Source organism: Procambarus clarkii, chromosome 35 (assembly GCF_040958095.1).
Source record: "Procambarus clarkii isolate CNS0578487 chromosome 35, FALCON_Pclarkii_2.0, whole genome shotgun sequence".
Lineage (NCBI taxonomy): Eukaryota > Metazoa > Arthropoda > Malacostraca > Decapoda > Cambaridae > Procambarus > Procambarus clarkii.
The window spans coordinates 16,700,609-16,713,525 of NC_091184.1; the positions used below are offsets into that span (position 1 = coordinate 16,700,609).

Below are 12,917 nucleotides of genomic sequence, written 5' to 3' on the forward strand. Positions count from 1 at the left end.
CCCAGGTGGAGGATGTCCAGCCCTGCACCTATGGGTTCATCACCGCCCCCTTTCACCCGAGGCTACCTTCCTTCATGACCCAGCAGAAGGAAGAGTAATAATTATTAATTACAACAAGTCGTATTATAATTATTATTATAATAATATAGTTATTAATATAATTATAATAATACAGAGTAACTAGGGCAGGGCGAGGAACAAACTATCTGACAATTTACATACACAGTAACATAATAACATACATAACATAATTAACATACACAAAAAACAGCTGCTTGCCATAAGTCCCTTTGTACGCTAAATAAAATGTTCTATAGTATTAAACATGGCATATTGTGGAATATAATGTTTACTACATGAATAATTCAAATACAGTGGTACCTTCATTTACGATCGTAATCCATTCCCAGAGACTCGACGTCAACCAAAAATTCGGCAACAAAACAAATTTTGCCATAAGAAATAATGTAAGTTTAATTAATCCGTTACACCCCCCCCCCCAATAAAAACAGCGTTGAATGTAATGAAACGCCATTTTCTGGGTGATACCCGGAGGCTCCCCGGAGCTTACTAGGCTGATATGCTAATGTCAGACTTTGGCATCAGTCATGTGTATGGAGTTCTGTGGGTCTACTGAGGACCACGAGCCAGAACCTGGCCCCCTCAGAGAGGCAAGGGGAGCAATGGCCTATAGAAACCCCCGTGTGGTTGGAAGCATTCTATGTCTGCCATCGACCGGGTCAGGCACCTAGAAAGGTAAGCATCCCAAAACAAACCCCTATTCTGGTGAAATTATTGCTACCAAAAGCCGAACAAGTGGATAGAACTCCCCACAAAGAAACGAACAAACGATCATGACGTCACACGTCGCCGCGCCGCTGTTACACAGCTCCCCCGTCCCCGGGAGGGGGAAGGGGGGAGCCCCAGACCCCTCACGCCGGCTATCGACCCGTCAGTTCTGAGGCTGGATGTCAAAACACACGAAAAAAACGCCGACCCGGGGAAGGGAGGGATGCCGGGCAGCCTCTGGGTCTCACCCAGAAAATGGCGTTTTATTACATTCAACGCTGGTTTTCTGGGGGGACCCCCTTCGGCTCCCCGGAGCTAACTACCCACAGAGGAAGAACGTAAGGACTTACCCGGGAGGCGGTCGTTGCTCACTACACAACTCGAAGTCGAGACAACTTGCTGCAACCGCCGACCTAAATGACACAGGCCTGACTAGGCCTAGGGACGTGCACGAGGTAACGAGCAGCCAGGACCCTGTACGGCCGCCAAAAGCCCCGTGCCCAAATGCCAGCCCAGGACATGGTGCCCAAGACGGCAGCAAGCACAGTGAACGTACAAACGTCATGGGCATGGGGATAGACCGCAGGCTAGCTAGTCGTAAGAACTCTGCGGACGACCTGGGAGACCCACACCCGCGAACAGGGAAGAAAGGGAAACCGGATCAACCCAAAGCGTGTCCCCAGACACTGAGGCCGAGGCGCGCAAGTAACGGCAAAGAGCCACCACCGAACACAAAACATGATGCACCCCCGGCCCAACCAATGAAGCATCAACAACCCAGGGACCCCTCCAGAAAGCAGCAGTTTCAATCTTCACCAGAAAAGAAGGAGACAGCTGCAGACGAACAAAACCATCATGAAGACTGAAAGAGCAGAAACCCCTGCGCCGGAGGAGAGCATGAAGCTACCTAACCCGACAGCCAGAGGTCACTGCCAACAGATAAGGAGCCTTATAGAACAATCCTGAACTGAAGGGGCCACAACAAACTGAGGAGAAGAAAGAAAATAGCACTCTGTCCAATGACCAGGACGGCTCAGGCTGCGCAAGAGCAGGAGCAGGCCGGAGGTGAAACAATGCATGAGACAGCTTGCGAAACGGCACAGAGATAACATCAAAACCGAAAGCAAGCCGAAGTGGCTCCGCCAGCGCCTCACGATACGAGGCGACAGTATGGGGCAAGATGACGGCCCCAAACTTCCACAAGAAAAGGACAAGGCCACGCCAACAAATGCAGCTACCGAAGAAGGGACAGAAGGAAAAGGAAGGGCCGCCAAAAACCCCACACTACCGCCAAGAAGAAGCACGCAGCTGGGACACCATCAATGAAGCCACCCGACCACCAACAGAAGGTGAGAGACTCGAGGCAGAACCGAACCGGCCCCGCCATGGGCCAATTGAGCCTAGGAAGATGCGGAGCTGCGGATAGATCTTGGGTGCCACCACGGAGCCAGCTAAGCCAGAAACCCAAGCCGACAAAGGAGATGGAACATCCGCCATACAGAAGACACCCCAACTCCCACGAGCCCGCCAGGAGATCGGAGACGACAGTTCCGACTTGCGAAACTAGAGAAGGGAAACCGAGAGAACGTGAAAACGCCAACAGGCTGGGTAAGTCAGGTAACCAGGAACCGAAATAGGAGGCAATAGGAGAGCCAAAAGGCACAAACAAAACAACCACGTGTAGGATAAAAGGAGAAAACGGAAAAACACAAGATCAGAAGAAAAGCCCCAGCACCAACGGCCAGGGACATGAGCATTGAAGGAAGATGAGGAACGAAGAAGGCAAGGAGCAAAACAGGAATGAAAGGGACACGACCAACAACACACAGAGCCGCTGGTCATGTCCCAACAAGCCACGCCAACAACACAGGTGTCTGACACGTCCCAACACAACACGAAAAGGAAAAAAAGGTGCAAAGGTACGCCAACAGACCAGTACCCGAACCAAAGAGTATGAGCTACGAAGATATGATCACCCACATCGACGATTCCCAAAGGAAGCGATAAGGAAGAGAAAGACCGACTACGGGACCCCAGGGGCACACGCACCAAGGGACACTGGTGGAAGGATAACCCAAACGAGCCAAAGAGACATGGGAAAGAAGTATTGCAGTGTCAGTAGTAGACAAGCGGAACGCATGAGGAAGCGATGTGGTAAAGGATGACACCACACACAGCTTCAAGCGCAGATATGATAGAGTCAAGCAGGCCCAGGAACCTGCACATGAGCAAATGACAGGTGAGAAGCGGGACCAAAACCCAGAGCCCAACTCCTGCAACACAACTAGGGAAGTACAACTAGGTAAGTACCGTACAGAAAATCCAATGTATATGGAAGGTCTAAGCTAGGCACTGCAAGACGTGCAAGGAAAGAGTGACCCAGATAAGACCATGAAAAACGGGCCTATGACCCCCCTTACAACAATTAAACCAGAAGAACAATTAAGGCCCCAGGAAGAAGCACAGAAGGGCCAAACAAAAATCCATACCCAATCCCCAACACACATCCCCAACATGAAAACTGCTACAAAATGTCACCTCAGAACATCAAGACAGGAACACTTACCCCCATAACATATAACCCCACCATTGTATCTCGAAACGTGGTGGAAGTAGGGCCCCCTATCTGAACTCAAGCATGGGCTGGACATGCACAAGAGTGGGACTGGATGGGTATAAATAGGAGCTGCCTCGTATGGCCTATTAGGCCTGCTGCAGTCACCTGTGTTCCGATGTTCGTATATTCGTATCAAAAAATCACTAACCAGCACCTGGCCGAAGAGAAGCCAGACCGCATGAACTCACCTACAGAACGTAGGCACGAACGTGTCACGACACAACATAGCCGAGAAAATTCCGGGAGCACCGCCAGTGGAAGAAGGCAAACCCACACATGCAGGAGAAGAACAGGGGTAGAGGCGAAGGAAGAGCCCGACACCCATATGCAGGGAAAACCCAGCGTCCTCCCAATAGCAGCAATCCAGAACACCCGCAGGAACTACGGGGGCACGGACTGGAGAATGGAGAGGAACGAGCGCCGAAGCATCGGAGAGAAAAGGGACACAAAATCCCAGCTCACGTACACACTGCCCGTATCAAAACAAACAACCACGGCGCATGCGCAGCAGGGATGCCAGAAGTCGCGAGCTAAAGAAAGAAACCACGAATTGACTACAAAAATATACAAAATAGTGTTGTTAACAACCGAATCCCATATGAGAGTACACAGTGCAGCCGCTAACCATAGTTGAAAAGAGTAGGAAAGGACCGAGAAGAAACATAGCACAGCATCCCATTTGGGCTACAAAGAGCCCAACTGGGCTCCATGGACCCCAATCTGGCAACCCTGTGCAGCGCAGGACAGTGCACGGAGATAAGAGACAAACACGAAAGAAAGAAACAGGGCCGAAAAACGAGAAGCTTGGAGAAGGACCGTCAAGCCCCAGAAGGGACCGGAAGACGACGGACATTCCAAGAATACGGGAAGAAGCAAAACCTTCCCGATCCTAAATTTTTACATATTTTTTCAATATTTCTGATAAGTTTTTCTCACTTTTTGCACTAAAGTTATTCAATAGTGTGTGTTTTGAGTAATTTATATGGTAAAATATGTAGAACATCGGAATCCTCATATATATTCATGTTAATAATATGCATCTATATTATTTACTTGGAAAAATACAACCTGTTATTTTTGGTGTTATTATACTGCATACACAATTTTTATACAACTATGAATATTGACTTCCACGATTATGAACCACCAAGCTGTTGTGGTGGGTGTGGTAAAGACAGTCTACCACACACCCTACCTGTGCCAGCAGCAGACTGTGCCAGCAGCAGACTGTGCCAGCAGACTACCAGCAGACTGTGCCAGCAGACTGTACCAGCAGACTGTACCAGCAGACTATACCAGCAGACTGTGCCAGCAGACTGTACCAGCAGACTGTGCCAGCAGACTGTACCAGCAGACTGTACCAGCAGACTATACCAGCAGCAGACTGTGCCAGCAGACTGTGCCAGCAGGCTGTGCCAGCAGACTGTGCCAGCAGACTGTGCCAGCAGCAGACTGTACCAGCAGACTGTACCAGCAGACTGTGCCAGCAGCAGACTGTACCAGCAGACTGTACCAGCAGACTGTGTCAGCAGACTGTGCCAGCAGACTGTGCCAGCAGACTACCAGCAGACTGTGCCAGCAGACTACCAGCAGACTGGACCAGCAGACTGTGCCAGCAGCAGACTGTACCAGCAGACTGTGCCAGCAGACGGTGCCAGCAAACTGTGCCTGCAGACGATGCCAGTAGACTGTGCCAGCAGACTACCAGCAGACTGTGCCAGCAGACTGTGCCAGCAGACTACCAGCAGACTGTGCCAGCAGACTGTACCAGCAGACTGTGCCAGCAGACTGTACCAGCAGACTGTACCAGTAGACTGTACCAGTAGACTGTGCCAGCAGACTGTACCGGCAAACTGTGCCAGCAGACTGTGCCAGCAGACTGTGCCAGCAGACAGCGCCAGCAGACTGTACCGGCAAACTGTACCAGCAGACTGTGCCAGCAGATTGTGCCAGCAGCAGACTGTGCCAGCAGATTCCGCCAGCAGACTATGCCAGCAGACTGTAGCAGCAGACTTGGCCAGCAACAGACTGTGTTAGCAGACTTGGCCAGCAGCAGACTGTGCCAGCATCAGACTGCGCTAGCAGACTGTGCCAGTAGACTCTGCCAGCAGACTGTAGCAGCAGACTGTGACAGCAGACGGTGCCAGCAGACTGTGCCAGCTTAATGTACCAGCATAATGTACTAGCAGAATAGGCCAGCAGCAGAGTGTCCCAGCAGACTGCGCCAGCAGACATTACCAGCAGACTGTGCCAGCATAGTGTACCAGCAGACTGTGCCAGCATAGTGTACCAGCAGACTGTGCCAGCATAGTGTACCAGCAGACTGTGCCAGCATAGTGTACCAGCAGACTGTGCCAGCATAGTGTACCAGCAGACTGTGCCAGCATAGTGTACCAGCAGACTGTGCCAGCATAGTGTACCAGCAGACTGTGCCAGCATAGTGTACCAGCAGACTGTGTCAGCATAGTGTACCAGCAGACTGTGCTCGCAAACTGTGCCAGCAGCAGACTGTGCCAGCAGCAGACTGGGCCAGCAGCAGACTGTGCCAGCAGCAGACTGGGCCAGGAGACGAAACAAAAGGAGTCACAACATACTACACACATTACTAATTCTCAGCACAATGTTATTATTACCAGCAAGCTGACAACAACAGTGTGTAAATTAATACATTTAAATAAGACCATGTGTGTGTGGACCATTTGTATACTACAACATATTGTGTGTCTGCATATTGGTGATACAATTATTATACCCGTATTCATAGGAATATATATATATATATATATATATATATATATATATATATATATATATATATATATATATATATATATATATATATATATATATATATATTAGTATATTTTGGTAGCAGTCTTTCCTGTAGACATATATTATTAAATATGACCGAAAAAGTAAGATTAATAATTCTAACACGAATTTTCTCGATCTTTCTTATGTTTCTTTTCACTGTTGATGGTAATTCAAAGATCAATTCTCCAAAATTCATTTTTATTTCTAGTCTGACGCGACACTTGAGCGCGTTTCGTAAAACTTATTACATTTTCAAAGACTTTAGTTTACAAACACACAACTGAAACTGAATAGAGCTTTACACATCTTCGAGGTTTATATCTACATTTGGGTGAGGTGGATGAGGTGAAAAACGAACTTTCAACAATGGGTATTAAATTCCAACACAAGACAGAACACGAAACAATGGGTATTGAATAGGTATTAAATTCAAACACAAGACAGAACACGAAACAATGGGTATTGAATGGAAGTAATTGTAGAAATCCTATTGGTCTATATTTCTTGATGCTTCTATATTGGAGCGGAGTCTTGAAGTGGGTAGAATATAGTTGTGCATTAATTGGCTGTTGATTGCTGGTGTTGACTTCTTGATGTGTAGTGCCTCGCAGACGTCAAGCCGCCTGCTATCGCTGTATCTATCGATGATTTCTGTGTTGTTTGCTAAGATTTCTCTGGTGATGGTTTGTTTGTGGGAAGAGATTATATGTTCCTTAATGGAGCCCTGTTGCTTATGCATCGTTAAACGCCTGGAAAGAGATGTTGTTGTCTTGCCTATATACTGTTTTTTTTAGGCTTACAGTCCCCAAGAGGGCATTTGAAGGCATAGACGACGTTGGTCTCTTTTAAAGCGTTCTGCTTTGTGTCTGGAGAGTTTCTCATGAGTAGGCTGGCCGTTTTTCTGGTTTTATAGTAAATCGTCAGTTGTATCTTCTGTTTTTTGTCTGTAGGGATAACGTTTCTACTGACAATATCTTTCAGGACCCTTTCCTCCGTTTTATGGGCTGTGGAAAAGAAGTTCCTGTAAAATAGTCTAATAGGGGGTATAGGTGTTGTGTTAGTTGTCTCTTCAGAGGTTGCATGGCGTTTCACTTTCCTTCTTATGATGTCTTCCACGAAACCATTGGAGAAGCCGTTGTTGACTAGGACCTGCCTTACCCTATAGAGTTCTTCGTCGACTTGCTTCCATTCTGAGCTGTGGCTGAGGGCACGGTCGACATAAGCGTTAACAACACTCCTCTTGTACCTGTCCGGGCAGTCACTGTTGGCATTCAGGCACATTCCTATGTTTGTTTCCTTAGTGTAGACTGCAGTGTGGAAAACTCCGCTCCTTTCCATGACTGTTACATCTAGAAAGGGCAGCTTCCCATCCTTCTCCATCTCGTAAGTGAAACGCAACACAGAATTCTGCTCAAATGCCTCCTTCAGCTCCTGCAGATGTCTGACATCAGGTACCTGTGTAAAAATGTCGTCAACATACCTGCAGTATATGGCCGGTTTCAAGTTCATGTCGACTAAGACTTTTTGCTCGATGGTACCCATGTAGAAGTTTGCAAACAGGACACCTAGGGGAGAACCCATGGCGACCCCATCTACTTGCTTATACATGTGTCCATCCGGGCTCAAGAAAGGTGCCTCTTTAGTACAAGCTTGGAGTAGTTTCCTTAGACTGTTTTCTGGTATGTCAAGAGGAGTACAGACCGGATCACGGTACACTCTGTCCTCTTGACATACCAGAAAACAGTCTAAGGAAACTACTCCAAGCTTGTACTAAAGAGGCACCCTTCTTGAGCCCGGATGGACACATGTATAAGCAAGTAGATGGGGTCGCCATGGGTTCTCCCCTAGGTGTCCTGTTTGCAAACTTCTACATGGGTACCATCGAGCAAAAAGTCTTAGTCGACATGAACTTGAAACCGGCCATATACTGCAGGTATGTTGACGACATTTTTACACAGGTACCTGATGTCAGACATCTGCAGGAGCTGAAGGAGGCATTTGAGCAGAATTCTGTGTTGCGTTTCACTTACGAGATGGAGAAGGATGGGAAGCTGCCCTTTCTAGATGTAACAGTCATGGAAAGGAGCGGAGTTTTCCACACTGCAGTCTACACTAAGGAAACAAACATAGGAATGTGCCTGAATGCCAACAGTGACTGCCCGGACAGGTACAAGAGGAGTGTTGTTAACGCTTATGTCGACCGTGCCCTCAGCCACAGCTCAGAATGGAAGCAAGTCGACGAAGAACTCTATAGGGTAAGGCAGGTCCTAGTCAACAACAGCTTCTCCAATGGTTTCGTGGAAGACATCATAAGAAGGAAAGTGAAACGCCATGCAACCTCTGAAGAGACAACTAACACAACACCTATACCCCCTATTAGACTATTTTACAGGAACTTCTTTTCCACAGCCCATAAAACGGAGGAAAGGGTCCTGAAAGATATTGTCAGTAGAAACGTTATCCCTACAGACAAAAAACAGAAGATACAACTGACGATTTACTATAAAACCAGAAAAACGGCCAGCCTACTCATGAGAAACTCTCCAGACACAAAGCAGAACGCTTTAAAAGAGACCAACGTCGTCTATGCCTTCAAATGCCCTCTTGGGGACTGTAAGCCTAAAAAAAACAGTATATAGGCAAGACAACAACATCTCTTTCCAGGCGTTTAACGATGCATAAGCAACAGGGCTCCATTAAGGAACATATAATCTCTTCCCACAAACAAACCATCACCAGAGAATCTTAGCAAACAACACAGAAATCATCGATAGATACAGCGATAGCAGGCGGCTTGACGTCTGCGAGGCACTACACATCAAGAAGTCAACACCAGCAATCAACAGCCAATTAATGCACAACTATATTCTACCCACTTCAAGACTCCGCTCCAATATAGAAGCATCAAGAAATATTGACCAATAGGCTTTCTACAATTACTTCCATTCAATACCCATTGTTTCGTGTTCTGTCTTGTGTTTGAATTTAATACCTATTCAATACCCATTGTTTCGTGTTCTGTCTTGTGTTTGAATTTAATACCCATTGAATACCCATTGTTGAAAGTTCGTTTTTCACCTCATCCACCTCACCCAAATGTAGATATAAACCTCGAAGATGTGTAAAGCTCTATTCAGTTTCAGTTGTGTGTTTGTAAACTAAAGTCTTTGAAAATGTAATAAGTTTTACGAAATGCGCTCAAGTGTCGCGTCAGACTAGAAATAAAAATGAATTTTGGAGAATTGATCTTTGAATTACCATCAACAGTGAAAAGAAACATAAGAAAGATCGAGAAAATTCGTGTTAGAATTATTAATCTTACTTTTTCGGTCATATTTAATAATAATAATAATAATAAATATGTATATATATATAAATATATATATATAAATATATATATATATATATATATATATATATATATATATAAATATATATATATATGTATATATATATATATATATATATATATATATATATATATATATATATATATATATATATATATTTATATATATATATATATATATATATATTTATATATATATATATATATATATATATATATATATATATATATATATATATATATATATATATATATATATATGTACACACACACACTAACTGTACCCGGCCACGTGTTGCTGTGGCTCAGCAACAGATGTGCATTGCTGAGTCACAGTAACCTTTCCCTGTTTCCCGGGCCTCCCCACCATTCCCTCCCCTTCCTCCTGTCCCCTCGTCCTCCCCACCATTCCTCCCTCCCCGGTCCCTTTGTCCTCCCCACCATTCCCCACTACCGCGTCCCCGTCCTCCTCCTATCAATTCCCCATTCCACTGTACCCTTGTCCTCCCTACCATTCCCTCTTCCCTCGTCCGATGCATTCTCAAATGATCTGATGTTCCCATCAGAAAATTTGGAACATCAAATGGTCTGATGTTCCCTTCACTGAAATATAAGAAAAACAGTTAACAAATGAAAAGAAAAACAATGAAAAATTAAAAAAAAAGTAAACTATTCTCATGAAATTAACGGTATGGTAAACAACACAGCTTAATTTCAAAGCAATGTCACAGAATAATTAAGTCAAAATGAAAATAAATCGAAATCTATGAAAATTCAATTTATCAATGAAATCGGAAACATTGAATTTGAAACATATTTAGTATAGCTTCGATTGCTCTTACGTTCAATAGATGGCGCTGTTTAAAAAAAAATGTTTTTACCTGTCACAGGTGTGGCATCTATACTTACACTCACGAAATGAATGGTATGGGAAACAGCACAGCTCAATTCCAATGCAATGTCACACAAAATAATTAAATCAAAATTAAAATCGAAATCCATGAAAATTCAATTTGTCACTGAAATTGGAAACATTGAAATGGAATTGTAACATGTTTAGTATAGCATGTGCTGCTCTTACGTGCAACAGATGGTGCTGTTTCTTACAAAAAAAAAAGAATGATTTTACCTATCACAGGTGTGGTATCTATATAATAGGTAAATAAAAACATGCGCATATTCGAATGGAACGTTGTATCAGAATTTCAAAGCAATTGGTGAAGAACTTTGGGAGATTACAGCGTGTATTGCTCCTACATCAAACAGATGGCACTGTTTTTCAAAATAAGCATCTTTTTTCCTGTCACAGGTGAGGCATGTATATAGTAGGTATATAAAAACACCTGCCTATTCAAATGCCACGTTGTATCGAAATTTCAAAGCAATCGGTAAAGAGGTTTAGAAGATTTCTCACATGAAAAGCAGTTTAAAAAAAAAATCCGTCAAAGACGTGATATCAATATAGTATGTATATAAATACCTGCTCGTATGCAAACTGAACATTGTGTGAAAATTTCAAAGCAATCAGTGAAGAACTTTCGGAGATTAGCGATTTTTAACAAACGAACATTTCCATTTTTATTTATATAGATTGTATAGGCTAATGTTCACACCCCAACAATGCCATAGGCATATAATTCACCCTAACAATTTCATAGGCCCAAGTCCACACCCCAACAATTCTCTAGGCCAGTCCCCAACCGAACAATTCAATAGGCCTATATCCAAACCTGAATATATAATTCACCCCAACAATTCCTTAGGCCCATGTCCACACCCTCAACAATTGTATAGGTCTATTTCCACACACCAACAATTGCATGTTGAGGTGTAAGACAATGGTGGAGCAGAAAGTACTCCAGTACTTACGGAGGATGATGAGGAACAAGGTGGTCAGGTGGAGCCAGTGACTCCTTCCTTCAACAGTTTTGTCTCTCCCTCGTGGTATATCCTCAATGTCTTCAGTGGTGTGGCCTCACCACACACTTACACTGCCATAAGTGTCCTGAGAGTACTGTGAGAGGGACAATTTGGCGGGTATTGTGGACACAGGTGACCGTCTCCAAGACAGTGAGGAGCGTCAGTGTTATCTTCTTCATGATGGTAGCTGCAGTTCTTATCAGAGTTGTTATCTTGTTGTTGGTGGTGATTAAGTGGCGACATTGTTATCAGTTGAGGAGCGGCAGTATTATCTCACGGGTCGTCGTCAACATCTCGTGTAGCAGCTTGCTGTTGTTGTGATGACGTCACTCGCTCGCTTGCCCGCCATCTTGCTCCGTACATTTTCTTTGGTTACTGATCTTTCCCGAAACTGACTTTTTAATTTTGTTTATTTATATACACAGGAGTTTATTTATTTATATATATACAAGAAGGTGCAATGGGTTTATGAGAGTACATAACATTGATGTTTTTACATTCTTGTAAAGCCACTAGCACACACAGCATTTCGGGCAGGTCCTTAATTCGATAATTTTATAACATTTTCGGGTTCCAATGACTGACTATCTTGTCACTCAATCTTCTACTGAATAGGTTCCAACGACGCAGCACTGAATCACTCATTAAAATATTTGTTAAAAATTTAAATTTTATCAGATCAATCTGGTAGTGGTTTTAAAATAAGCGCCTTTAGATTGCACACAATTTGATACCAAAATGAAAGATATAACATGAAACTTTATGTCCGAACACTTGAAAGATTACAAATAGGCTTTTGGTCAAAATATTAAAATATTTGTTAAAATTCTATTTATTGTCCTATTATCTTGGGACTAGTTTTAAAATGCGCGCCTTTTTATTGCGAACAATTTGATACCAAAATGAAAGACGTAACACGAAATTTGATGTTATCAAATTGAACGAGTATACACATTAGGTTGCAGTGTACAAATTGGTGCTCGTTCACGGGTAACTTTACGCTTTTCTGCGGGAAGGTACTCCAGCCTTTTGTACATTATATTCATACACATCTGTAGGGAATTTAATTGCGAACACAATGATACCAAAACGAGCGACGTAGCACGAGAATTAAGGTGAGAAAGCTGGAACGAGTATACACATTTGGGTGTCACCGCGCGCTTACCCGCACTCCCAGGCACATGACCCCTATGTCAACCGCGCGCCTGCCCTGAACGCGAAAGTGTTTTTTTAAGTAGGTAAATTGTAGCAAAATTGAGGAAAGTAAACAGGAACATTGTAAGCAAATTTTAAGAAAATTAGTAGGTACATTTTAGTAAAATTTGAGGATTATTTCTAGGTACATTGTAGTAAAACTTGCGTTCAACATAACAACAATGATATATGTTAATGGCAGTGATTACAACGGTGAGGTTATAAGGCTTAGAC

General features: G+C 43.9%; 1 protein-coding gene across 2 annotated transcripts in view; it reads right to left on the minus strand.

Moving 5' to 3' along the window:
- Nucleotides 1-11,838, minus strand: part of LOC138371372 (tripartite motif containing 13-like) — a 52,914-nt gene extending 41,076 nt beyond the window's left edge. Inside the window, exon 1 of one of the 2 annotated variants that reach the window (XM_069336154.1) lies at nucleotides 11,439-11,803. The gene's annotated coding sequence lies outside the window, so the exon portion shown is untranslated. Of the gene's footprint in view, nucleotides 1-11,438 lie in introns of both variants that reach the window. The other variant, XM_069336153.1, reaches the window with a different exon arrangement.
- Nucleotides 11,839-12,917: the final 1,079 nt, after the last annotated feature.